Consider the following 4,527-nt stretch of genomic DNA (forward strand, 5'->3'; position numbering starts at 1 on the left):
TATATCATTTTAATGCCATTTACCATAAAAATAGAAAGCATGATAGTATTAAGGAAAAATATATAGCTCTTCATGCTAAAACTACCTTACCTAAGGTTAGGAAGGTAAATAACTACTTGGGCAAGAACACTAAAGATAATAGATACAAGCCCAAAAATAGAAATGCTCAAAGATTTAATGATAAATCAAAATCTAGGGATTTATGGAAAGAAAATTGATTCTTGAGGTCAAGGCTTGATAAAATGGAAAAGACCCTAAAAAGGATAGAAAATATCCTGAAAGGGCAAAATAAGCATAACCTATATTTAGGAGCACAAAGGTCATCCAATGGCCATAGAGGTTTGGGATACAAATCCAAGGCTAAGAAGGATGTAATATGTTATCATAGGGTTCCATATAACTATGGAACCAACCCTAGGTCTAGCAGTCAAGTCAAGGATACAAAGGAAGTTATATCTAGGAGTATCTTTGCAACAACAAATGTGACTAAGACTTCTAAGAAGTCTAAGAAAGTCACCAAGAAGGTCACAAGGGAAGCTATCCCTAGAGTTGACCTAGAGGAAGTGACCAAGGCTTCTAAGAAGCCTAAAAAGGTCATTAGGAAGGTATCTAGGGAAGTTATCCCTAGTGAGTACCTAGAATATCCACGGAGCACCAATAGGTATTGAGTTCCTAGGAACATATTCTCTACACCCTAGAGGGTTAGAGAGTGCCAACTCAAATTGGTAGGGTAGTTAATTCAACCTTGATGAAGCTGACACTCGTAGAGTATTTTCAAGGTTATTGTTAACCTTTGAAAATGAAATAGAGTATTTGTTGTTAGAGTGCATACTAAAAGCCTAGCTTTTGTAAATATTTATTTATGAAATAAAAGAATCACATTGGTCAAATGTCTACATTTTATTTGTTAAGTGTAGTTGTTCAATTAATTTATAATGTAGATATCATGGTGAGTGGTGTCACACACAGAAGATCATATTATCAGTTCTTTATAAATTATAAACAATTGCTCATGACTAAGATGGAAAGGAACAAACCATTGGAATAGTCGTAGTGTAATTAGGTATTAGTTTATCTTGACTAATAAATTATACTAGTACACTCTAAGTGTATTGAGTATGACCATTTTAGGTAAGTTCTTTTTATACTGACTTAATAAAAGAACTAGACCTTAGTTATTATGGAAGTGTGTGCTCTTAATCCTAATATAATAACAAGCATATATATTTAGTATTTATTTCTTTAACTTAACAAAGGGTGAGATTTAGCTTGATAAATCAATAGGCCCGATAAATTGGGAAATGGTATTACTTATAGTGTGTGTTGTTGATTATAGAAGGAAATTGTGTCATAGTAATCTTGGTTGAAAATGACCCCAAGAGGAGCTCATAAGGATTGTCATATTAAATCCTGCAGGTGGACTTAGTCCGACATGACAATGAGGTTGAGTGATACTACTCTTGGAGCTAGATATTAATTAAGTGAGTTGTCAGTAACTTACTTAATTAGTGGACATTTGTTATCTTAAACACAGGGAAACTAACACACTCATGATAAGAAGGAGCCCATAATGTAATTTGGGATTGGTGCGGTAGTGCAATAATAACTCTCTAGTGGAATGAGCTATTATTGATGAACTTAAGTTGTGTGTTCGGGGCGAACACGGGATACTCAAGCTCATCAGAAGGCCAAAACCAATTTCTCCTCTAGGTCCCTGTCATAGCCTCATTATATTAATGCCTCAAGTCCATCCAAATAAAAGTCCTTCTTGGTGTCCAAGAGAGGGCCGACCCAAGGCTTGGTGACCAAGCCAAGGATCGGCCACCATCTTCTCTTAAGGGGCCGACCCCTTGCTTGGTGCCCAAGCAAGAAGGGGCCGACCATATTAATTCAAAAGTGAAAGAGTGTTTTGAATTTTTAAAATCATCTCTTTGTAGAAAACTATAAGTTTTAAAAGAGAAATTTTAAAATGGAAAATTTTCTTAATTTGAATTATGCCACATGGTTTAATAGAGAGTTTTAAAAATTTTAAAACTTTCCTTTTTTAACCATCCTCATGGTTTTAGAAAAAGGGAAGAGAAGTTTTAAAATTAAAATTTTCTATTTTTGTAACCATGTTAAAAAAAGGAAATTTTTAGAAGAGAAGTTTTAAATTTTAAAACATGGTTTTAATTTTTAAAATTTTCCTTTTTTAACATCTACTTTAAGAAAGAGAGCTTGTAAAATTTTATAAGAGGATTTCTTCTTTTATAAAATTTTATAAAAATTATTTTTCCTTCTTGATGATGTGGCCGGCCACCCTTGCTTGGTTCCCAAGCAAGGGCCGGCCAATCAAGCCAATCATTCCATGATTGATGATTGATTCAATCAAGAGGAAAGAAAAGGAAAAATAAAAAGGAAAAAGGAAAAACAAGAGGAAGATTTTAATTTTTGTAAAAAGTCTTTCCTTATTTGCCTTGGGCAAGTAATATAAAAGAAGGGGAGGGGAGACCTCATGAGATAACAATTCTTATTCTTTGTTGGTGATCCTCTTGTGGCCGACCCTCTCTTCCTCTCCTTTCCCTTTGCTCTCTTTTCCTTGGTGGTGGTGGTGGCCGGATTTTAGAGAAGGAGGAAGAAGGTTTTGGGTGGTGTTCATCTTGGAGGATCGTCGCCCACACGACGTCCAAGGCGAGGCGAGGAATACGGCAGAAGATCTCGAGGTCATTAGCATACAAAGAGAAGGTATAACTAGTAATTTTCTTCCGCATCATGCTAGTTATTTTTCTTTCTATGAATTTCAAACACAAGAGGCATTAGATTCTAGTTTTTCGAATTTGTTATTCGAGTTTGTGTTTTTTGTTTTTCGAATTTGTGATTCGATTGATCCTTTTGGTTAAACCTAGAGTTATATAAGGAAATTAAATATTAGTTTTCCTTAAAAGGCTTTGTCTAGGAAGTGGTGGTTGCTCCCATATCCAAGAAGGCCTAGTGCCTCGCCATGTTTAACCTGGAAGCAAATTTTGGAAATTAATATTTAATTGAATTTATAACATAGGTGGATTTGGATCAATAGTGTTAAGTGTTGGTGCGGTTAGCACTAACGATTTAACCCAGGTTTTGATGAATGACAAATAGGTTAAGTTAGTTGTGTTGTTGTCTGACACTTTGATCGAGTGTGCAGGAGAAGTCCAGACAGGTCGACGGGCTGACCGGATGTCTGGCAAGAAGTCCAAGCGGGTCGACGGGCTGGCCGGACGCTTGGCAAAAAGTCCAGCTAGGTCGACGGGCTGACCGGATAGCTGGCGAGAAGTCCAAGCGGGTCGACGGGCTGACCGGACGCTTGGCGAGAAGTCCAGACGGGTCGACGGGCTGACCGGACGTCTGGCAGGTAAGTGAGGTAAGTCACTGGAGGGGAGTGACTGTGAGGATGCGTTCCCGGGAAGGGGACATTAGGCGTCGATCCGGCTTAGGTCCATTTCGGATGTCTAAGTCGAGATCGTGACTAGATTCCGGTCTCGGAAAGACGAAATCTAAGTCATACTCTTTTTTATCCATCTGTTGAACTTTAACTATGCTAACAATCTGTTTTACAGGATACATATTTTCCTCGGACTAACTTTGTTTTGCAGGAAAAGGGAGTTTTCTGAAACAAAGTGGTCCGGGCGCCCGGAAGGGAGCCGGGCGCCCGGAAGGCGAATTCTATCCAGCCGAGTCGTCGCCACGTGGAGCATCATGGTTTGTGCAGCTACGTCACATTCCAGGCGCCCGGAAGGGATCCAGGCGCCTGGAACATCATATAAAAGAAGCCCCAGACAGGAGCTTCAGAACAATCAATTTTTTACTGAGAACTCTTCTACTGCTGGTCTTGCTGCTCGACGTTCAAGTGCGACGTCAACAACGCTCCGACAAAAGTGCTCCTCGTGTTTTTATTTAATTTTCTTTGTCGGTATTGCTTTATTGACACTAGCATTTCCTGTACTTATTCTGTAATCATATTTCGACTTGTTAGTGATTGCCCAACGAAAGTGGTCAAGGACCACGGGCCTTCGAGTAGGAGTCGTCACAGGCTCCGAACGAAGTAAAAACATCTGTGTCTATTTTATTTTTCCGCTGCGTTTATACTCGTCTTTTTCGAATCGATATTCACCCCCCCTCTATCGAATCTAACGGTCCTACAAGTGGTATCAGAGCAGGTACCGCTCTGATTTGGTGCAACCACCAATCAGACAGGGGGTGAATTTTTTTTTTGTTTTTTTTAATTAATTTTAAAACTGGTGTTTCGTTAACTTAATCAATTTATATTAGTGCAACACGAATCTAGATTTATTTTTCCTATTTTTTCCCGCACTACTAATCCAAGACCAAGTCTTGGGATATTTTTTTTTTGGTTATTTACCTGTGCACAGAATGTCCCAACAAGAAGGATTCAGCACAGTACGACCTCCACTCTTCAACGGGGATGACTTTCCATACTGGAAGAAGCGCATGGAGGTCTACCTCAAAACTGACTTTGACCAGTGGATGAGCATTACGAGACCTTACAAA

Source organism: Zingiber officinale, chromosome 1B, assembly GCF_018446385.1.
Source record: "Zingiber officinale cultivar Zhangliang chromosome 1B, Zo_v1.1, whole genome shotgun sequence".
In the NCBI taxonomy this organism is placed as follows: domain Eukaryota; kingdom Viridiplantae; phylum Streptophyta; class Magnoliopsida; order Zingiberales; family Zingiberaceae; genus Zingiber; species Zingiber officinale.